Source organism: Schistocerca cancellata, chromosome 2 (assembly GCF_023864275.1).
Source record: "Schistocerca cancellata isolate TAMUIC-IGC-003103 chromosome 2, iqSchCanc2.1, whole genome shotgun sequence".
In the NCBI taxonomy this organism is placed as follows: Eukaryota; Metazoa; Arthropoda; class Insecta; order Orthoptera; family Acrididae; genus Schistocerca; species Schistocerca cancellata.
This window is the reverse complement of record NC_064627.1, coordinates 695,885,677-695,910,586: the sequence shown is the minus strand read 5'-3', so window position 1 is coordinate 695,910,586 and position 24,910 is coordinate 695,885,677. Positions and strand designations below refer to the sequence as shown.

At 43.8% G+C, this 24,910-nt stretch overlaps 1 protein-coding gene across 1 annotated transcript in view; it reads left to right on the top strand.

The window, feature by feature from the left end:
* The window catches only part of LOC126162469 (calpain-9-like), a 1,012,451-nt gene that overhangs the window by 709,936 nt on the left and 277,605 nt on the right, over nucleotides 1-24,910 (top strand). The gene's annotated exons all lie outside the window — the stretch shown is intronic.

Sequence of the window (24,910 nt, the reverse complement as noted above, 5' to 3'; positions counted from 1 at the left end):
GTCTTCCAAACGTTGCAAAGCAAACCCAGAAAATTCTGTACGACTTTAGAAATCACGACCTCCGTGTGCCTGATGTAGTGACATATGACAAGCGTGGAATTAATGTAGATACAAGATTCGAGTGGCACTCCTCTGGCTGATCCCACACTCGTTGGCAGTACGTCTCGTCGCCCATTCGCCATACAAAAGTAGCGTGGCTAACTTCTCCTCATTGGTGTATATGTCTGCAAGTAAGGAATGTTGAAGTGAAGACTACCAGCCGACAGACGACACAGTTCCTTTTGGTTTTGCGGTGGACACAAGTAAACTGTCGAAACGCCTGATACAGAGACGTAGCGTGGCATGAGTATGTTTACAACGCAATAGCTGATTCCGACCGACTTGCCATTCAATTTTAGAATATTTCACGGATTCTTCTGCGAAGAGTTTCAACCTCAACACGAGCAAGCATTATATCACTGTACTCGGTTTTTCAAGCGCTTTCGGATGCCTAAAGAAAAAAAATCATTCTGTTTAAAAATATAATATTTACTTCAGTATCTCGATCAATACAAGAGTTCAGACTCTTTATTGCATACCAAAGTACATGCCTCTTAGCGTACTATCAACTGTTACTTGGTTTCGTTACCTGGAACCGTTCGCTACATAAGAGGAGTGTTATGTGACTCACCCTGTAGATGCCTCAAACGTACAAATATATTTATTTAACCCATCTCCTAAGAACAGTGGTAGGATCCGTGAGTTATTGCGATTCTTACTGCAGTTACTTGTGAATTCGTTGAGGCATCTGCACGTCAAATTGACCGTTGAGCATAGTTTCTTCGCGGAAGCGGCCGAATGATTTACAGGACTAAAACTTATGTCAGTTAATACGAAAGAACAACCAAATTAAGTATGTTAGCCATTCGTGTGAAAGCCAGAATTGTGGTTTCCAATTCTAATGTTTGTATACCCGTTTATGAGTGCTGATCTGTGTTTAGGAAAGTAAAGTCAAGAATACTGAAATTTAACTTACAGTAGAGACGGGATTTCAGTTGCCTTAATTCCAGTGGAAGAATGGAGGAAATATGGGAATCTGTTTATTGAAAACCTTCCAGAATTCTTTGTAAAAAATGACCATGAGTTGTCCATCTTTGACGTATCTTATGAAGAAAACGAAATAATTACGAGTGTAGAAGTCAAAAAAGAGCTTCTTATCACAGTGAAGAATGGACGAGCTGCAGGTTCGAATGATTTGTCCGTCAAACTATTCGCAAGTGGACCAGAGAAACCTGTGAAATCAATGGCTGATGTATTCAGTTACTTGCTAAGGAAGGAACAAATACCAGAGGAATGGAAACAACATACATATCCAACAAACACAAAAAGATAACAGGAAAAAAATATTCAAATTTTATAGCAGCAAACGTAACAAATTCAGTCTCCGGATTATATATGGAAAGCTGTAAAGGCGAGAAATGAAACACAGATTGTGGACGAAAAAACACAGAACTCTTTCCATTCCCGGAAATACATCCACTCTCTTGCCCATCGTGCGTTCGACCATCAAGCCGACGCACAACATGTAAAATGTTGCAAACTGTAACGATATTTTATGATCTGATGGCTGTTGCTAGCACAATCGAAACAGGTCATATTATTTTACAAACTCGTGATCTATACAAATAAAGATCATACATATCAGAAAACCTGTAATTTCTCACGGTAGTGAGTGTCAGCTTCGTCTCCGGCCGCAGCCGGCCACGGTAGCCTGCAGAAGCAGCAGCGTGTCGCGCGATAAGATCGCGTGTTCCGTCCGCCTGCAGGCAGGCAACCCGCGGAGCGCCGCTCGCAGGTGTCTGCAGTGTCGCAACGGGCGCGTCCTTCTGAGGCACGGCAGTGAGTAATGGCGAGCTCGGAGTGCGGCCCACTGGCAGTAAGTGTCACAGCAGCCCGGCACACCCCGCGAGACCTGTCACGCTGCTCCATTATCTCCTGTGCGACGCTGCGAGCTGACGCTGTTAGAGCTTCTGCTAACCAACTGTCCGCATCCGCCTACACAGCCCTACGTCCAACGCCCTAGTCTAGGCAACGATCCCTCCTAAACCTCTTCAATGCGTTTACCTCCTTGCGTAGCCACTGGCTCCTTAGAAACGAAACTGTTAACGCGTTGATAACATTTAACAGTCTACGAAATAACTCCAACAGACTCAAACTACGGCCGGCCGGGGTGGCCGAGCGGTTCTAGGCGCTACAGTCTGAAACCGCGCGACCGCTACGGTCGCAGGTTCGTATCCTGCCTCGGGCATGGATGTGTGTGATGTCCTTAGGTTAATTATGTTTAAGTAGTTCTAAATTCTAGGGGACTGATGACCTTAGAAGTTAAGTCGCATACTGCTCAGAGTCATTTCTGAACTTAAACTACAGCCCTGTCCGACGTATGCAAAGTTTGGATCTGTACACTCCCCTAAATTATACCACCCACACACTACAGCTGCATATTTACTCTACAATTCACATTTAAGTGTTTGACAGCTGGTTCATAGAACAGCTATCAGGCTAGTTCTCGGCAATTCCTCACTCGAATGAAACATGGGAAATTGAACACTTGAACATTCCCGTACGAGCTTGATTTCTCTTATTTTACAACGACGACAATTTTTTTCTGTGCAGATGGGAGTCATTTAAACATTTTGCCACTCGGACTGGAAAACTGATAACTTAAATTTCCTGGAAAAATATCGAAGCAGTGAAAAACACATTCATTTTAACGATTACCACCCCAAGTCGCTTATCACATTCTTGACTTTCTCTCCCCTGATCCGCGATAATACAACATGGTCTGACCTTCTATTCTTATTCGACGTCCTCTGTTAACCGTGCCGGGTAAGTATCCCCTGCCGTGTAGCAATATTCAAGAACAAGCGTAGTGTAGGCAGTCTCTGTAGCAGATCTATTGCATCTTTGAAGAGTTCGCCCAATGAAACGCAGTCATTAGTTCTACTTCCCCACAATATTTTCTACATGATGGTTCAATTTTAAGATGTTCATAATTGTAATCTCAAGGCATTTAACTGAACAGGCAACATTTCAATTAGAGAGATTGACAGATTCTTTTAGTTCTTATGTGGAGGACCTCATACTTTTTATTTTTTGGGATCAATTGCTACTTTTCGCACTGTACAGATATCTTGTCTGAATTATTTTGCATTTGCTTTGATCTTCTTGTTTTAATAGACGGTAAACGGCATCATCATCTGCAAACAATCTAAGAACGCAGCTCAGATTGTCTCCTAAATCGCTTATATAGATTAAGAACAGCAGAAATCCTTTATCACTTGCTCGGGGTACGCCGGCCATCACTTCAGTGTTACTCGTTCATTTTCTGTCGATTACTACGTACTGTCACCTTTCTAAGAGGAAATCATGAATCCAGTCGCGCAACTGAATCCATACTCCGTAGGCACAGAATCTGGTTAGAAGTCTCTTGTGACGAACGGTGACAAAACTCTTTCCGAAATCTACAAATATGGAATCTGTTTCAAGACCCCTGTTGCTAGAACTCATTACTACGTCCGAATAAAGAGCTAGTTCTATTTCACAAGAAAGATATTTTCTGAATCCGTGCTGAGTGTTCTGGATCCCTCGTTGTCCCGGTGTGGCTTGCTGTATATACCCGCTGGTGCCTGACGTGAAAAATGCAGCCGCCAACCAGGGACGCACCATCTTCAACCGGAAAGCCTAAGAGCCGTCTACGGTGACTTGGTATCTGCTCTCTCAGGAAAGGAAAATATACTGTTTTAGGAGGAAACTTTAATGGAAACGTCGAGAAGCAATCGGCCACACGTAGGATTTTCCTTCATTCACCAAGAGTGTAACTATTCATTTTCATGTTCGTACCTGCTGCAGTTGACGAATTGTGCCAAAATGGAACACGAACCCGGATTTGCTGTTTGTCACGCTGTCTCCTTAATCTTCTAGGCTGCCTGAGGATGCCTCCAGGACTGATCCAGTGTCACTAATGTTTCCACCTATGGTCGCTGAACACTACTACTCAGTTTCTCTGAGCTGTTCGCAGTAATATTGTTCTGTGTGATCTGTTCTCTTCTTGTTATCTGTATTGTTTATCGTCCACGTTTCACACGAGGCTGTACGTCAGACAAATACACTTAAATGTGTATTCGTTGTAAGCAAATTCCTTTTTTTCAGAAACGCTTTTCTTGCTGTTGCCAGTCTGCATTTTGTATCTTCTGTACTTTAGTTATCGCCAATCAACTCAAATAACAAAACTCTGTCGACTACTTTTAGTGTCTCCTTGTCCGTCCCCGGTAGCTGATGGGCAGCGTGACGGATTGTCAGTAGTCTGGGCATTTTCTCCGTCCAGGGACTGGGTGTTGTGCTGTCCTCATCCTATCCTCCTCATCGACTGCAGGTCGCCGAAGTGGCGTGAAATTGAAAGACCGTCATCTGGCGAACGGCCTGCCCGACCGGGGCCCTAGCCGCACGATTAAATAAATAAATAAATGTCTCATTTCCTAATTACTTACCGAAGAGACATGTGCCCCTGATTCATTTTACTGCAGTTATTTTTCTGCCACGTGACGATAACAAATAACAAGATCTGTTTAGATCTGCACAGTTTTCCGGGGTTATGGTTCAAATGGCTCTGAGCACTATGGAACTTAACAGCTGAGGTCATCAGTCCCCTAGAACTTAGAACTACTTAAACCCAACTAACCTAAGGACATCACATACATCCATGCCCGAGGCAGGATTCGAAACTGCGACAGTAGCAGTCGCGCGGTTCCGGGCTGAAGCGCCTAGAACCGCTCGGCCACCGCGGCCGGCTTCCGGAGTTAAATTAATGAATATTTCCACTGGCGTTCTTCAGTGCTACTGACGAATTTGTCTTCTAACTTACTAGGGCGTGCTGAAAAGTAATGCTTCAGAATTTTTTAACGTGAAAACTCTTAAACCTTTTTAAATGAAACAAACGTTATTGACATTTTACATCTTTGTTCATGTCTATATATTTCTTTCTCAATATAGTAATCCTGATGACGAACACATTTCTCCAAACGAGAGACCAGTTTGTTGATATTGTCGATACTGCCACTGTAAAATGTTTGTTCACGGAGCCGCAACCTTACCATTGTTTGCACCACTTCGTCAAAGTGAGGTCCTCAACGGTGCTCTCTAAGTTCTGGAAGCGGATCAAAATCGGATGGGGACAAGTCGGGACTGTACGGAGGATGCTCGATGACTGAAAACTCGAGGTGTCGGACTGTTGCAAATGTCGCAGCGCTCGTGTATGTTCCGGCTTGTCATACTGAAGGAGATGTTGCTCCATGTTTGGATGAACTCTTCGAATTCGAAACTCGATTACAGCCCACTGTTTTCCACACATGTTTCCACCTATGGTCTCTGAACAATACTGCCAGAGGTCCCCACACGGGGACATGTTACACGCTTCAGTTCGGAACCCTCCAACGTTAGAGGGCTGCAAACATGTAGAAATGAAGAATAAAGATGCAGAATGTTAACAACTTTTTTAACAAAAAGCTTTGAGAGTTTTTACACGAAAAATTCGGAGGCATTCCTTTTCTGCACGCCCTCGTATTTCGGACTGTTTACGATACACCCGCCCCGGGTGTGGCCGAGCGGTTCTAGGCGCTTCAGTCTGGAACCGCGCGACCGCTACGGGTTCGAATCCTGCCTCGGGCATGGATGTTTGTGATGTCCTTAGGTTAGTTAGGTTTGGGTAGTTCTAAGTTCTAGGGGACTTATGACCTCAGATGTTGAGTCCCATAGTGCTCAGAGCCATTTGAAGCATACGATACACCCGTCCTGCAGATTATAGCAGAGCCAAATAGCGTTTCTTTAAAACCATCGCTTTGTAACGTACCTTCAGATTTTACTCTACCTTGAGTGCGATCAAAATTATGAAGCACAACGAAACATATTATGATGCCTATCACAAAGTCGAGGAAGAGTTAAAAAGTTCCACAAAGTCGAAGAGAAATTCACCACTTATTGGATAATATTGAAAATGTGTATTTAAAAGACGTCCTGATCTAAATAGATGCTAATTAAAAGGCAGAGTTGTTACAGCACGGGGACGCATCTCATTCTTGGAAAAATCGAATCTCTCTAAGGTAGCCAACAGTAATTGCGTATTTGGGTTTTGTGGTTCCTAGCAAATTTCCGTGCGCTAGGTGGATCAAATGCTTTACAGGTATCAGAGTAGGAGCACCAACTACCCTTTGTCACTAATGTTATTTATTAAGAACAAATTGTGCCATTGCAGGTTTCGAACCTACGGTTTAATCATCAGACTGCTGTTCACACTTATAATTATGTATAGTGTATGCTGTAAATTTTACATAAACCGATTTTCGTTCTGACCAATATTCCCTAGGGTGGCGGTGCCATTAAACTAGAAACGATGTATGAAAAAGGACTACTTTACGGTAATTGGAATTAACAATTAACTGAGACAAAGTCAATATCTTCTGACCTTAGAAAGCTGTTTACGTTATTTGAATTTATCGATAATTTCAATTACAGCTAAGTTCCTCTTTCACTTACAACGCCTTCTTGTGTAGGGCACCATCAACCCACGGAAGTTTTGCCACAACGGAAATGAGCCAACAGCACGTGTACAGCATAAACTATATTGTGATTTTAAAAGTTAACTGCCGCCTGATGAACCTGTCGCTTCGAAACCGGTACTTACACAATTTCTTCCTAAAAAAATAGTGCTATCGGCAAAAGCTGGTTGATATTCCTACTTTGTTGTGGGAATGAACCTGTAAGTGTCAAACATTTAGTTTAGAATTTGTCTTCGCGATAGATAAGATATCGGAGCACAAAAAAAGGCGAATACGCTCCTATTCATTAAAAGACTGCCTGAAAACCAAAGTTGAAATAACGCATTTTACACCTCGAGCTGGCTTTCACGTGCACAAAACTACAACAACATGAGTTTCCCAGAACCTTTCTGATGAAAACGGAGAAACTTTACAACATATTTCTTCATGATACGTCACTTCATAAACTACGTTTAGCCCCACACCAGCTATTACTTGTACAAGTAGTGTAACTTTGAAACTCTGTATATCGGTAACTGCTAAAGATAATAAGAAAATTTTGAGGTTGTTCGAGATTACAGACCTTTCTTGTGCAGAGCTTTCTTGGAATCCGCTACTCGGTTTTGGTATCAATATTGTTATTCAAAACCAATGTTTTTCAGGTTTTCTCAGGAAACACCATGAACTAAACGATGCGGCCTTCCGAGTGGCAAGATGGTCCTTTCGGAGAACTGCCATACAAGTAGGACGTGCTGCACCAATTGTGCACGGTGCTAGTATCGGTGATCACGTGAACATTCTCACATCCGTAGAAGAGGTTCTGGATGTCCGCGCAGCACAGACGCATGCCAGGAACGTCATATTGTAAGGGCAGCTGTGGCGGATCGTACAGCTGCCGGCCGGAGTGGCCGTGCGTTTCTATGCGCTACAGTCTGGAACCGCGTGACCGCTACGGTCGCAGGTTCGAATCCTGCCTCGGGCATGGATGTGTGTGATGTCCTTAGGTTAGTTAGGTTTAAGTAGTTCTAAGTTCTAGGGGACTGATGACCACAGCAGTTAAGTCCCATAGTGCTCAGAGCCATTTGAACCATTTTTGGATCGTACAGCTGCCACAACACAAGTGAGACGGCTTGTGAGTCCAGACGTGTCAATACGAACTGTTGCGAACCGGCTGTTGGCAGTGCGTTTACAAGCACGCACACCTCTAGGCCATCTTCCACTCACGCCACAGCATCGACATGCACGACTCAACTGGTACCGTCAGAGGATCACTTGCAAGATGGAATGGCGCACCATGGTCTTCAGTGATGACAGCAGATTCTGTCTGCACGCAAGTGATGGTCGTCTGCGCATACGACGCAGTCCTGGTGATGGTTCAAATGGCTCTGAGCACTATGGGACTTAACATCTGAGGTCATCAGTCCCCTAGAACTTAGAACTACTTAAACCTAACTAACCTAAGGACATCACACACGTCCATGCCCGAGGCAGGATTCAGACCTTCGACCGTAGCGGTCTCGCGTTTCCGGATTGAATCGCCTAGAACCGCTCGGCAACACCGACCGGCAGTCCTGGTGAGTTCTGTTTCTTAGAGTGCATTCGTCCAATACACATTGGCCCCACTCACTGTAGGCCTTATGATCTGGGGTGCGATAAGCTGCAACTCTCGTTCACCTCTCGTGTTTCTGGACGGGACCCTAAGCAGCGCTCACTACTTGTAGAATGTTCTTAGACGTGTTGTTCTGAGTCCTAGTAACAGGAAGGTGACGTGTTGATCCAACAGGATAATGCTCACCCACACACTGCCTGTGAAACTCAACGAGCTAAGCAAGACGTGCAGCAACTTCCCTAGCCAGCACGATATCTGGAATCGTCTCGAGAACGTGTGGGATATGGTGGTAGGGGGAGTAACTCGGACGACTCGTCAGCCAACTACTCTTACAGAACAACGTGAACAGGTCGAGCAGGCGTGGCATAACGTATCCCAGGATAGCATTCGCCATCCGTACGACCGACTGGATGCCAGAGTCAGCGCCTGCATCGCCGCTCTCGGAGGCTACATCACGTTACAGCCTGCCTTGGGACCGCTTGTGCGACTGATCTGTAAAACTTTTTTGCTGAAAATACCTTATTCTTATGTCTTTTAGGGTGGGAAATCCAAATATGATACTTAAAAAAACTGTATCACCAACCATTCCTTCACATTCTATAGTTAATTTTTTTAAATTAAGCGATTTTTTAAGGAATTTAACCGCTTTTATATGGTTAAATAATTTATTAAGGAGGTGTAATGACTGTAGATGACGTTGGTAGCACTGCTGAAATACATTTGCTGGCAAAAAAAGGTCGATCCTATTTCTCTGTTAACATATGGTGTTTTGTTTACTGTCAATCTAACCTCACTTTCCCGTTTCCTGAATATGTGCTCAGTACAATGTCTAATCGTGGTTGTAAAAACTCTGCTGTGAGTTTTTGTTACATTTGTGGTGAATCTGTGATTAAAAAACACCAAAGAAACATTGCAGATTTTGTGAAAAGTGTTATCTATCATACTTCGGATCTAAACATGATAATCAAGATAAATCTTGGGCGCTGCATAAGGTATGTTATGTATGTGTTAAAGATCTGAGAAAATTGTCCAAAAATGAGAAAAAAAGCCTTTAGGTTTGCTGTTCCTATGATATGGAGGGAGCCAAGAAATCATTCCGATGATTGCTACTTTTGCAGGGTTGATATTACTGGTCCTAATTCGAAAAACAAAAAGATAATAAGCTATCCTAACCTTCCGGTAGGGCATTATGTAGATTTGCCGGTTCCTGAACCACCAGATGATTTAAATTCTATTGCAACAGAAGTATTTTCGGATGTACAGTCTAATTTACATGAACCAGATGATGATGAATTCCATTGTAATACAGAAAGTCTAAAGCCCAAATTATTTACTCAGACCGAGCTTAACGATTTGGTTAGGGATCTGGTCTTAGCGAAAGAAAAAGCTGATTTGCTTGGCTCCAGATTAAAAGTAAAGAACTTATTGGCAGCTGGAACCAGCATATACATGGATGGAAAGAGAGAGCAGCAATTTTGCAAATTTCTTTCAACAAGAAGGTGATTTAATGTACTGCTTAGACATTCCCGGTCTGATGAATGTGTTGGTATTGAATACAAAAAGGAAGACTGGAGGCTGTTTATTGATTCATCCAAAACTAGTTTAAAGGCTGTTTTATTACACAATGGTAACATGTATGCATCTATACCTGTTGGAAATTCTGTACATATGAAAGAAAGCTATGAAAACCTAGAAATGGTGCTAAATAAAATGGGCTATTCTGCTCATGGTTGGACGATATGTGGTGATCTAAAAGAAACATGCATGCTCCTTGGTCCGCAAGGTGGTTTTACCAAATTTCCATGTTTCTTGTGTAAATAGGACAGCACGGCTAGGGATCAACACTGGTGCAGAAAGATCAGGCCTGAGAGGGAGTCTTCAAAACCTGGTGAGAAGAACATTCTACGCAGAAACGTTGTAGATCCGAAAAACGTACTCCTACCACTTCTACATATAAAGTTAGGCCTAATGAAACAGTTTGTGAAGGCTTTGCCTAAAGATGGAACATGTTTTAAGTATGTCTGCCAAAAGTTTCCACACCTTTCAGAAGCTAAACTAAAAGAAGGCGTCTTTGTCGGATCTGACTTTAGAAAATTGATGTTTAATGTTAACTTTGAATCCACAATGACCTTAAATGAGAAAGAAGCATGTGTATCATTCAAGCAAGTCATTACAAAGTTCTTAGGACATGAAAAAGACCCAGAATATGTTTCTATTATAGCTACAATGTTAAAGAAGTTCAAAACTTTAGGATATTTGATGAGCCTGAAAGTTCACTTTTTGAGCAGTCACCTTGATTACTTCCCGGACAACATGGGGAATGTTAGTGAGGAGCAAGGAGAGCGTTTTCACTAGGACATTAAAGTGATGGAAAAACGCTACCAACGCCACTGGAACATCAACATGATGGGGGACACTGTTGGTCACTTCACTGAGAAATACAGCAAGCGATTCATCATAGAAAAAGTTACACAAGAATCTTCAAAGAAAAAAGAGAAAGAAAATGCACTACTGGCCATTAAAATCGCTACACCACGAAGATTACGTACTACAGACGCGATATTTAACCGACAGGAAGAAGATGCAAATGATCAGATTTTCAGAGCATTCAGACAACGTCGGTGCCGGTGGCGACCCCTACAACGTGGTGACATGAGGAAAGTTTCCAACCGATTTCTCATACACAAACAGCAGTTGACCGGCGTTGCCTGGTGAAACGTTGTTGTGATGCCTTGTGTAAGGAGGAGAAAAGCGAACTATTACATTTCCCACTTTGATAAAGGTAGGATTGTAGCCTATCGTGATTGCGGTTTATCTTATCGCGACATTGCTGCTCGCGTTGGTCGAGATCCAACGACTGTAAGCAGAATATGGAATCGGTGGGTTCAGAGGGTAATACGGAACGCCGTGCTGGATCCCAACGGCCTTGTATCACTAGCAGTCGAGATAACAGGCATCTTATCCGCATGGCTGTAACGGATCGTGCAGCCACGTCTCGATCCCTGGGTCAACAGATGGGGACGTTTGCAAGACAACAACCATCTGCACGAACAGTTGGACGACGTCTGCAGCAGGATGGACTATCAGCTCGGAGACCATGGCTGCGGTTACCCTTGACGCTGCATCACAGACAGGAGCGCCTGTGATGGTGTACTCAACGACGAAACTGGGTGCACGAATGACAAAACATCATTTTTGCGGATGAATCCAGGTTCTGTTTACAGCATCATGATGGTCACATCCGTGTTTAGCGACATCGCGGTGAATGCACATTGGAAAAGTGCATTCGTCATCGCCATAATGGTGTATCACCCGGCGTGATGGTATGGGGTGCCATTGGTTACACGTCTCGGTCACCTCTTGTTCGCATTCACGGCACTTTGAACAGTGGACGTTACATTTCAGATGTGTTACGACCCGTGGCTCTACCCTTCATTCGATCCCTGCGAAACCCTACATTTCAGCAGGATAATGCACGACCGCATGTTGCAGGTACTGTTCGGGCCTTTCTGGATACAGAAAATGTTCGACCGCTGCCCTAGCCAGCACATTCTCCAGATCTCTCACCAACTGAAAAGTCTGGTCAATGGTGGCCGAGCAACTGGCTCGTCACAATACACCAGTCACTACTCTTGATGAACTGTGGACAGCTGTACCTGTACACGCCATCCAAGCTCTGTTTGACTCAATGCCCAGGCGTATCAAGGCCGTTATTACGGCCAGAGTTGGTTGTTCTGTGTACTGATTTCTCAGGATCTATGCACCCAAATTGCATGAAAATGCAATCACATGTCAGTTCTAGTATAATATATTTGTTCAATGAATACCCGTTTATCATCTGCATTTCTTCTTGGTGTAGCAATTTCAATGGCCGGTAGTGTACAAACCATTTCCAGCTGGCAAGTGAAACCTCTATTAGCACGTATCATCGTTTTAAGTAGCTTACTGTGAACACAAAACCATGCTTATGTTGTAACAAAGCGTGTCATTAATTTCTCCGTTTAACGTATAGCATACGATTTTTATATTCTATAGTAAAAAGAATATTGCTCCAAAACTATGGGTGATACAAAAAAACTAAGGCTTTTTTGGATTCAGCTCATAAAAATCTATAAAGATCAGCTATCAAAGTAAAAAAAAAATTTCAAAAAAATTTTTCGTTGGCCTGGTAATAATTTCAGGTACTCCATATGCAATAAGTGTCGCGTTAATTGGAAACCTCTAAAAGGTTTACTAATCTATTTTCGGCAGCGTATTTTCCCGACTTTTGCGTTTCTTTGTAATGCAAACCTTTGTAGGACCCACAACTAATATCTCTATGGGAAATATTTTGTAACGGAGTAGTTCTGCACCAGCACGCCGACAGGGGGCAGTTCATCTACCACGAACGGAACTGCGGCTGTGTGCAGCAATAACCCTGCTGACTGCACCCAGACACACGGTCTCCCGTGTGAAAGGAGCCCACTCCTTTCTGCCGTGCGTCGTGTTTGCAGACGCTATCGCGCGGCCCCTGCCTGCGCAGAACAATGGCCGGCGCATTGTTATTAGAGGAGGCGACCGCCGCGGGGACCCAGTGCCCCCCTGCCGCGCAGCCGCGCGACTGCCTTTGTGGCCGGCGATTGGCACTGCCCGCTGCCCGCTGCCCGCCACAGCGCCAGCCATTACGCGCCGGCCCGCGACGGATCACGTCATTGTTTGTATGCGGCTCCAGTTCCGCGACGCAGGCATGCCGGCGGGCGATTGCGGCGGTAATGAGGTCCCCGCTGCGCTCCCAGCAGCCGCCAGCCGCCCCAGAGGTCGCCCACCACTGCCGACAGTTCCGGATGCACTGCTCGGGCGGTGGACACCCGGCTCGCGTCGCCGCGGCCAGTGATGTGCGGACATTTGCCACGCCGGACATTTGCCACAATTTTACCTGCTCCGAAGGGTTGGGTTCCTTGTCTCCACCTCCTCCTCCTCCACATACCTTACTGAGCCTTTCAGCTGATTTAATTAACATAGAACCAGAATCTCTTTGGATATTCCTCCACATTTCTAGAAAGAGTTTCGTTGTGGAAACTATTAAATGCATCTCGAAATCCGCACCAAATTTCGAGCCTCAGTAAAACTTCGCCAGTCTTGGAGAATTTGCGTTCGTCTAAATTATACGTGCCTTTTTCAGTGCTCCTGCAGCAGCTTTCTGTCGTGTTTTGTGTACCGTGGGGTATCAGTTCCGTTTCTTATTAATTTAGCCGGCCGAAGTGGCCGTGCGGTTCTAGGCGCTGCAGTCTGGAACCGCGAGACCGCTACGGTCGCAGGTTCGAATCCTGCCCCGGGCATGGATGTGTGTGATGTCCTTAGGTTAGTTAGGTTTAACTAGTTCTAAGTTCTAGGGGACTAATGACCTCAGAAGTTGAGTCCCATAGTGCTCAGAGCCATTTCAACCATCTTATTAATTTATTTGGTATGAATCTCTGGAGTGCGGTTCATACTGTTTCTTTGAACTTAGAAGGACGCCAACCGAATTTTTTGTTGTTTTTATAAGTAGATATATTTCGCATTTAGTTTTTGTGAATTTCTTTGTTACGGAATTGAGCCTCGCTACGACTGTGTATTCACTAATCCCTGTATCCGACGTGATGCTCAGGATTATTTGTGGCTAAGAGGTCAAGTGTGTTTTCGTAACCATTTACAATTTGAATGGCCTCGTGAACTAAAAGTTCAAAATAATTTTTAAAAAACCATTTAGAACAATTACGGAAGTTGTTTTCTATCTATAATAGGATCTGTAAATGTATTTTTGTCAACATACGGGAGGTAGATTTAAGTCACTGGCCACTATAATTGTATGAATAGGGTACCTATTTGTGATGAGACTCAAGTTTTCTTTGAACTGTTCAGCAACTGTTTCATCTGAGACCGGAGGTCGGCAAAAGGAGCGAGTTATTAATTTATTCCGGTTGTCGAATATAACCTCTGCCCATACGAAGTCACAGGAACTATCTGCTTCAATGTCGCTTGTGAGCTGGAACACACATTACATTATTTTTCCTTAAGTTGTGCTTCTTGTTTCTGAAGTAGTGCAGATCACTACAATTACGGCTTTTCCCTCCAAAACCTAGGATGCTTTCTCTGTGACCCTCTAAATACCAGAGCTAAACAATACAGAACAACAACGTACGTCACAAGCATAGCATTCTGTATTACTTCATTTCCTTATTTCTAACATATTAAAATTGTTCGTTGACTTTAGATGACATGTCAATCATAGATGTTCTTATCTCTATTTACTGAACGTATTTTCAGTCATGTTTTGAACGTTGTCCCGCTACACTTTACTAACTAATGTTTCGCCGCAAGGGGTATCGCATTTTAGAGAGTAAATTAATATGGAGTATATCGTTCTTCTTTTCACACATTCACCTACCCATTTCTTCTTTCCTTATTGTCTTTTGGTCATGCAGTTGTAGTAATTAAAGTAGGCAAAAATGCAGTGATCAAAAATAAATGATTAGCGTACATTCGCATTCTCCTTACTTCGTTCCTTTCTTGTTGTTCCCATGGCGATGGACTGTTTCTATCGCAATCAGTAAGCGTGAAAGGAAGCTACCGTACAGATAGAGGGATCTATATTGATACTTGGCAGAACTAATTACATACTGACATAATCCTCGGTCTTGCTTTCGTTTCCAAAAAGTTATAAATATTTCGATTTCGGAAAAGAAGCTCTGTATTTGGCCAAGATGTCGAAGAAGAAGGTCCCTTACGTGCTGGTTGTATCGTGTAAATTGTGGAGACGGCGGTTTGAAAGAGGACAGAAGTAGTACGAGGAAAGGCGTCCCTTACCTGAGGGATCGCTACCTGGCGAAGGGGCAAGTGTGGCAAATGTACGGCGTGGCAAATGTCTGGCATTGGCGGCCAGTAGGGCCAGCTGAAAGGAAGGAGGAGCTCATTAGAGATGGGGCACGAGATCTGGTTAGGGAAGACTAGCGAAGGGTATTGACCATGCCATTTCAAAGGAACCATGCCAGCATTTGTCTTGTGCGATTTAGGAAAATCACGGTAAATATTAAATATGGATGTCCAGTGGCTGACTAATGCGAATCCATTGGGCTTTTCGCTCGGTGGGCTAGTTGGCGTCCACAGGGTTACTTCAAAATGTTAAAGGCATTAACTGTCTACAAAGAGGAGGTTCTGCCGTGATGGGTACTGAGAGACATATTTTAATATTGCAAATCGGAATCTAATGTGGCGAATATGGAGGGATTAGGTTCTTCTGCTGTGTTGTAGAGTGAACGCGTTTATGTTACAACGGATTTTCACTGAAGCGCCAAAGAAACTGGTATAAGGCAAGCGTATTCAAATACAAAGATATGTAAACAGTCAGAATACGGCACTGCGGTCGGCGACGTCTATATAAGACAACAAGCGTCTGGTGCAGTCGTTAGATCGGTTACTGCTGCTACAATGGCAGGTATCAAGTTTTAAGTGAGTCTGACCGTGGTGTAATAGTCGGCGCACGAGCGATGGGACACAGCATTTCTGAGGTAGCGATGAAATGGGCATCTTCCCGTACGGCCACTTCACGAGTGTACTGTGGATATCAGGAATCTGGTAAAACATCAAATCTCCGACATCGCTGCGGCCAGAAAAGGACCAGCGACGACTGTAGAGAATCGTTCAACGTGACAAAAGTGCAACATTTCCGCAAATTGTTGCAGATTTCACTGCTGGGCCATCAAAAAGTGTCAGTGTGCGAACCATTCAACGAAGCATCATCCTTATGGGCTGTAGGAGCCGAAGGCCCTCTCGTGTACCGTTGAGGACTGCACGTCACAAAGCTTTACGCCTTGCCTGGGACCGCTAACACTGACATTAGACTGCTGATGACTCGAAACATGTTGCCTTGTCGGACGAGTCTCGTTTCAAATTGTATCGAGCGTATAGACGTGCACGGGTATGGAGACAACCTCATGAATCCATGGACCCTGCATGTAAGCAGGGGACTGTTCAAGCTAGTGGAGGCTCTGTAACGGTGTTGGACGTGTGCAGTTGAAGTGATATGGGATCTCTGATACTTGTAGCTACGACTCTAACAGGTGACACGTTCGTCAGAATCCTGTCTGATCACCTGCATCCATTCATGTCCATTGTGCACCCCGTCGGACTTGGGCAATTCCAGCAGTACAATGCGACACCCCACACGTCCAGAATTGCTACAGAGTGGCTCCAGGAACACTCTTCTGAGTTTAAACACTCCCGCTGGCCAGTAAACTCCCCAGATATGAACGTTATTGAGCATATCGGGGACACCTGGCAACGTGCTGTTCAGAAGAGATCTCTATCCCCTCGTACTCTTACCGATTTATGGACAGCACTGCAAGATTAGCGGTGTCAGTTCCTCCCAGTACTGCTTCATTCTTTAGTCGAGTCCATGTCACATCGTATTGTGGCAGTTCTGCGTCCCTGCGGGGCCCTACTCGATATTAGGCAAGTGTGCCAGTTTCTTTGGCTCTTAAGTGTAATTTCTTAAACACGACATGTTCCAGGGGCTTATTCTCTCATCTTCAAGTGGATCAGTGGATTACAGTAGGAGTTATTTTACAAGACGTAGGCAGTTTTCTCCTTTAACCTTCATTTTGAAGATGTTCCAGCAAAAAGAACACTGAACACTGCGATGGCAGGCACTCAGTTGTGAATAGCAGAGTAATAATGTAGACGCAAATGTAGATGTAGATGCAGAGAGCTTGTACATTAGGGGGTTAAAATGCTCCTGTTCTATTGTGCTTGCACGTGTGACTTCCATTGCCTAAGGAAGCCAGTGGACCAAGTACTGCTTTCTATTCCTCAGACATAATTGACCCCTCCCCCCCATGAACCATGGACCTTGCCGTTGGTGGGGAGGCTTGCGTGCCTCGGCGATACAGATGGCCGTACCGTAGGTGCAACCACAACGGAGGGATATCTGTTGAGAGGCCAGACAAACATGTGGTTCCTGAAGAGGGGCAGCAGCCTTTTCAGTAGTTGCAGGGGCAACAGTCTGGATGATTGACTGATCTGGCCTTGTAACATTAACCAAAACGGCCTTGCTGTGCTGGTACTGCGAACGGCTGAAAGCAAGGGGAAACTACAGCCGTAATTTTTCCTGAGGACATGCAGCTCTACTGTATGATTAAATGATAATGGCGGCCTCTTGGGTAAAATATTCCGGAGGTAAAATAGTCCCCCATTCGGATCTCCGGGCGGGGACTACACAAGAGGATGTCGTTATCAGGAGAAAGAAAACTGGCGTTCTACGGATCGGAGCGTGGAATGTCAGATCTCTTAATCGGGCAGGTAGCTTAGAAAATTTAAAAAGGGAAATGGATAGGTTAAAGTTAGATATAGTGGGAATTAGTGAAGTTCGGTGGCAGGAGGAACAAGACTTCTGATCAGGTGACTACAGGGTTATAAACACAAAGTCAAATATGGGTAATGCAGGAGTAGGTTTAATAATGAATAAAAAAATAGGAGTGCGGGTTAGCTACTACAAACAGCATAGTGAACACATTATTGTGGCCAAGATAGACATAAAGCCCATGCCTACTACAGTAGTACAAGTTTATATGCCAACTACCTCTGCAGATGATGAAGAAATTGATGAAATGTATGACGAGATAAAAGAAATTCTACATCTACATCTACATCTACATCTACATTTATACTCCGCAAGCCACCCAACGGTGTGTGGCGGAGGGCACTTTACGTGCCACTGTCATTATCTCCCTTTCCTGTTCCAGTCGCGTATGGTTCGCGGGAAGAACGACTGTCTGAAAGCCTCTGTGCGCGCTCTAATCTCTCTAATTTTACATTCGTGATCTCCTCGGGAGGTATAAGTAGGGGGAAGCAATATATTCGATACCTCATCCAGAAACGCACCCTCTCGAAACCTGGCGAGCAAGCTACACCGCGATGCAGAGCGCCTCTCTTGCAGAGTCTGCCACTTGAGTTTGCTAAACATGTCCGTAACGCTATCACGGTTACCAAATAACCCTGTGACGAAACGCGCCGCTCTTCTTTGGATCTTCTCTATCTCCTCCGTCAACCCGATCTGGTACGGATCCCACACTGATGAGCAATACTCAAGTATAGGTCGAACGAGTGTTTTGTAATCCACCTCCTTTGTTGATGGACTACATTTTCTAAGGACTCTCCCAATGAATCTCAACCTGGTACCCGCCTTACCAACAATTAATTTTATATGATCATTCCACTTCAAATCGTTCCGCACGCATACTCCCAGATATTTTACAGAAGTAACTGCTACCAGTGTTTGTTCCGCTATCATATAATCATACAATAAAGGATCCTTCTTTCTATGTATTCGCAATACATTACATTTGTCTATGTTAAGGGTCAGTTGCCACTCCCTGCACCAAGTGCCTATCCGCTGCAGATCTTCCTGCATTTCGCTACAATTTTCTAATGCTGCAACTTCTCTGTATACTACAGCATCATCCGCGAAAAGCCGCATGGAAATTCCGACACTATCTACTAGGTCATTTATATATATTGTGAAAAGCAATGGTCCCATAACACTCCCCTGTGGCACGCCAGAGGTTACTTTAACGTCTGTAGATGTCTCTCCATTGAGAACAAATTATTCAGGTAGTGAAGGGAGACGAAAATTTAATAGTCATGGGTGACTGGAATTCGTCAGTAGGAAAAGGGAGAGAAGGAAACATAGTAGGTGAATATGGATTGGGGGGAAGGAATGAAAGAGGAAGACGCCTTGTAGAATTTTGCACAGAGCATAACTTAATCATAGCCAACACTTGGTTCAAGAATCATAAAAGAAGGTTGTATACCTGGAAGAATCCTGGAGATACTAAAAGGTATCAGATAGATTATATAATGGTAAGACAGAGATTTAGGAACCAGGTTTTAAATTGTAAGACATTTCCTGGGGCAGATGTGGATTCTGACCACAATCTATTGGTTATGAACTGCAGATTGAAACTGAAGAAACTGCAAAAAGGTGGGAATTTAAGGAGATGGGACCTGGATAAACTGAAAGAACCAGAGGTTGTACAGAGTTTCAGGGAGAGCATAAGGGAACAATTGACAGGAATGGGGGAAAGAAATACAGTAGAAGAAGAATGGGTAGCTCTGAGGGATGAAGTAGTGAAGGCAGCAGAGGATCAAGTAGGTAAAAAGACGAGGGCAAATAGAAATCCTTGGGTAACAGAAGAAATATTGAATTTAATTGATGAAAGGAGAAAATATAAAAATGCAGTAAATGAAGCAGGCAAAAAGAAATACAAACGTCTCAAAAATGATATCGACAGGAAGTGCAAAATGGCTAAGCAGGGATGGCTAGAGGACAAATGTAAGGATGTAGAGGCTTGTCTCACTAGGGGTAAGATAGACACTGCCTACAGGAAAATTAAAGAGACCTTTGGAGAGAAGAGAACCACTTGTATGAATATCAAGAGCTCAGATGGCAACCCAGTTCTAAGCAAAGAAGGGAAGGCAGAAAGGTGGAAGGAGTATATAGAGGATTTATACAAGGGCGATGTACTTGAGGACAATATTATGGATATGGAAGAGGATGTAGATGAAGACGAAATGGGAGATAAGATACTGCGTGAAGAGTTTGACAGAGCACTGAAAGACCTGAGTCGAAACAAGGCCCCGGGAGTGGACAACATTCCATTTGAACTACTGATGGCCTCGGGAGAGCTAGTCATGACAAAACTCTACCATCTGGTGAGCACGATGTATGAGACAGGCGAAATACCCTCAGACTTCAAGAAGAATATAATAATTCCAATCCCAAAGAAAGCAGGTGTTGACAGATGTGAAAACTACCGAACTATCAGTTTAATAAGTCACAGCTGCAAAATACTAACGCGAATTCTTTACAGACGAATGGAAAAACTGGTAGAAGCCGACCTCGGGGAAGATCAGTTTGGATTCCGTAGAAATGTTGGAACACGTGAGGCAATACTGACCATACGACTTATCTTAGAAGAAAGATTAAGAAAAGGCAAACCTACGTTTCTAGCTTTTGTAGACTTAGAGAAAGCTTTTGACAATGTTAACTGGAATACTCTCTTTCAAATTCTGAAGGTGGCAGGGGTAAAATACAGGGAGCGAAAGGCTATTTGCAGTTTGTACAGAAACCAGATGGCAGTTATAAGAGTCGAGGGGCATGAAAGGGAAGCAGTGGTTGGGAAAGGAGTGAGACAGGGTTGTAGCCTCTCCCCGATGTTATTCAATCTGTATATTGAGCAAGCAGTAAAGGAAACAAAAGAAAAATTCGGAGTAGGTATTAAAATTCATGGAGAAGAAGTAAAAACTTTGAGGTTCGCCGATGACATTGTAATTCTGTCAGAGACAGCAAAGGACTTGGAAGAGCAGTTGAACGGAATGGACAGTGTCTTGAAGGAGGATATAAGATGAACATCAACAAAAGCAAAACGAGGATAATGGAATGTAGTCAAATTAAGTCGGGTGATGCTGAGGGAATTAGATTAGGAAATGAGACACTTGAAGTAGTAAAGGAGTTTTGCTATTTAGGGAGTAAAATAACCGATGATGGTCGAAGTAGAGAGGATATAAAATGTAGACTGGCAATGGCAAGGAACGCGTTTCTCAAGAAGAGGAATTTGTTAACATCGAGTATAGATTTAAGTGTCAGGAAGTCGTTTCTGAAAGTATTTGTATGGAGTGTAGCCATGTATGGAAGTGAAACATGGACGATAACTAGTTTGGACTAGAAGAGAATAGAAGCTTTCGAAATGTGGTGCTACAGAAGAATGCTGAAGATAAGGTGGGTCGATCACGTAACTAATGAGGAGGTATTGAATAGGATTGGGGAGAAGAGAAGTTTGTGGCACAACTTGACTAGAAGAAGGGATCGGTTGGTAGGACATGTTTTGAGGCATCAAGGGATCACAAATTTAGCATTGGAGGGCAGTGTGGAGGGTAAAAATCGTAGAGGGAGACCAAGAGATGAATACACTAAGTAGATTCAGAAGGATGTAGGTTGCAGTAGATGCTGGGAGATGAAGGAGCTTGCACAGGATAGATTAGCATGGAGAGCTGCTTCAAACCAGTCTCTGGACTGAAGACCACAACAACAACAACAATTGACCCCTTCCTAACTGTGTCCTGTGCAACGACACAAGCAGTGACTGTAGTTGTGTGCAGATAAGGAGTCAGGTTACTAGGCAATGCGCAGTGACAAGGAACAGTGTACGATGTGACGCTTTAGCCATTCTGTCGCATTCGCTTATGGTCCTGCATACTATATTTTTATTTGATTTCAATATTAGTTCAGATACAATCAGGTGTTCTACAGTGTTCATTATGGGTGGCATAAAGTAAACAGAAGCATTGTGTTAAGAAGTGACAGCGATAATTTTCCGGGCTCATAAATTGTGCTACGGAGAGTCAGAAGCTCATAGTAGCGCTCATCCCAGCGTTCCCGCTTACCACAGTATGCAGCGGCTGGAGCGTGAGCTGTTGGACACAGACAGCACACGTCCTCTCTGTGCACAAAGCATCACACTTCCATCCTCTTACATGCACCTCGCCACAATAAAAAAGCCAAGGTCGCCACTGGTTTCCGAACCTGAAATAAACAAGGCAGTCAGCATACGACTGTTTTTAAGACATTTTTGTTAGGCCCCTTTCTTGTCTCTCTTTCTGTACAGATTTTTCAATTGATTTCAGCCTAACTGACCAATGAACTATAAACTAGTTTAAACATAGCTCATAACGGAATGACAATGTATTGGCCTGTACGGTAAGGGCAGAGGTTGGGGTGAAAATGTTTGGTAACGCCTGATATCTCGGATGGCTTTCTGGTCTGGAATGTTGTGTTCGTAGTATCAGGATGCGTTCCAGGCGGCATCGGAGCGGACGAACGTGGCTGAGCAGAGAGAGGCGGTAAGAGTAGTTGGATATTGTTTTCATGTCTGGCTGTCTACCCGGGACAAATCCTGCACTTAATTTTAAACTAACTTCTCAATAAGGTAGAGGCATGAAATTTCAAACTTAGCTCAGAACTGGACGAGCATGCAGTGATAACTCCCTTTCTAGTCTAGCGTACAGTGGAGGGTACTTCGTTTAGCACTGTCAGTTCCTGATGAGCTAGAGACTTGAAACTTTCAACATACCTCATAACTGGATGACAATAAAATATTAACATCTTTTCTTGTCTCGTGTGTGGCGGAGGGTGCTTTTTGTACCACTACTACTTCCCCTTTTTCCCGTTCCAGTTGTGAATGGTTTGTGGGGACTGATGTAAGTTTCTGTGAGTTTAAATGTCTCTAATTTTTACGTTCATGGGCTTTTCGTGAACAAAACGTAGGAGAAAGCAATATCTTGGTTGTGTCAGGCGACGAGCAAATGAAAGAATCTTGAAATGTAGCGTATGTCTTCACGTTTGAAATCGATTGAAAAATTTCACAGACACCAGACTGAAAAACAGAAAATAATTATTTAAATCAAAATGAATTTTTAATATACCGTTTTTTTTAAATCGAACTAAAAACTATAAAGTCATATCTCCTAGCCCCATACAGATTCCTAACGCCATACGGATAGTCCTGAAAATTTGTAATTATGAATTTTTAATAGCTATAAAAATACTTATAAGCTTTAAAACGAAAAACGTGGGGCGGTACACCACTTGCTAACTGATGCATTAACAGTTGACCTCCTTACGTTAATGTATTGCATACACCCCACGGTTTTCGTTTTAAGTCTTAAAAATATTGTCATGGCTATTAAATATTCATAATCGCAAATTTTCAGGACTGTCTGTATGGTGTTAGGATTCTGTATGCGGCTATTTTGTGCAGTTTAAAAATTTTTTATATTAAAAATTAATTTTTGTTTAAATAATTATTACTAAATTTGTCACATGCCATTTACAACGCATTTTGACTGACTGTGAGAGCACTATTTATAGCTTACGCTACAGATTTTTGTACTGAACCGGCTAGGCACGAATAGCTTCAGGATAGAGAATTGCAACACCAATGGAGCAATGTAGCTGGTAAACATCTAAGCAATGTTGTGCAATACTATAGCCAAACAAATCTGGCAGCTCTCAAGTGCTGAGGAAGATGGCTCACGCGTCTGCTGCTCTTCAGTGGCGAGGTTTCGAGCAGTAATGTCTCCCGACCAGCTCACACACCGAACGTTGAACCAGATCAATGTCCTACTATGCTATTCTAACTTCAATGTAATCTTAGATTAACTGCTGCTTCGATAAAGCAATTAATCTTTCCCTTTCCAAATAACTTGGTGTAAGCCGAAATGTCTTTACCGATATGTCTTGAATTTAAGAAGTAATTTATGTATTAAGTAGGAGGCAGTGTGATTCTTTGGTTCGGTTTTTGGCGGAACTTTTTCCTCTCTTAAGGCTGCCCGGACCTCTGGGACCCACATCCACCCTCCATACGATCATTAGTTGAGCCCGGCGTCATATTCGAGCGGAACTAATGCACCCAACATTAGAGTTCTTACCTCTCCAGATATGTTATCCACTCCATTGCAAGATGCTTACAGCCCAAAATTTGTGTCAGTGAGACAGAAATACTAAATTCAAACCAAAACCGTTGGAGCTGTTGCACTGCTTTTTGATTTTCCATTGGGAGTAATGCAATTCACTCGCAAAAGAAGAGGTTTACAAGTCACCTGTATGTCCAATCCCTAATTATTGCTAATCATTAGGGAGTGTTAGCACTACATATAGAGAACATCCAGCGCAGAGCGGCGCGTTACGATGTGGCATCTTTCGTCGGCATGAGAGCGTAACAGAGATACACAACAAACTGTACTGGCAGACGCTACGAGAGCGGCGTTGTGTATGTCGGAGAGGTTTACTGTTGAAACTTTGAGGGGGTATTTCCAGGGAAATTCGGACAACACAGTACTTTCTCACATATTGGTCTCACGAAATGACCAGAACGAGAAAATGTGATAAATTAGACAAGATATAGAGGTTAACGACAATTATTCTTCCTATGCGTCAGTTGTGAATGGAATAAGGAAGACGATGACGCCGGCCGGTGTGGCCGAGCGTTTCTAGGCGCTTCAGTCCGGAACCGCACTGCTGCTGTCGCACGTTCGAATCCTGCCTCGGGCATGGATGCGTGTGGTGTCCTTAGGTTAGTTGGGTTTAAGTATTTCTAAGTCTAGGGGACTGATGACCTCAGATGTTAAGTCCCATAGTGCTCAGAGCCAAAACGGTAACGGTAGCAGAAGTACCCTCCGCCGCATGCCGTAATGAGCTTCCGGAGTATAGGCGCAGATGTAGAACTGCGCACAGCTTTGGAATTTATTGAGAATATCGGTTAAAGATGTATGCGTAAAGATTTCCGCCAACACTTTTCGTCCACACACCGGCCAATTGTTCGTTACGAGAATTTGCAGCACCAGGATTCGAGCCACTTAGCTCGGAGTCGAACAGCACCACTCTGACTAATGCTAGCGACTTCAGCCGTCAAGGCAGCTGCTTATACAGTTGCGCTAGTCATACAATTGAGCAGAATGTTGGTGCTGGTATGTGGGACGATTATACGCAGAACTCGCGCCTCTCTGGTATGTAGAGTGGGACTCTTGCAGGAACGGGTGGGACGCGCGGGCTGTGTAGAGACGTGTAACATTTGAATACGGCCGCATCGGCTGTGCGGGAGGGGGTCAGGGGAGGCAGGCGCGGCAATTTGTCGCTGCCGTAATTGCGGTGTGGGAATGG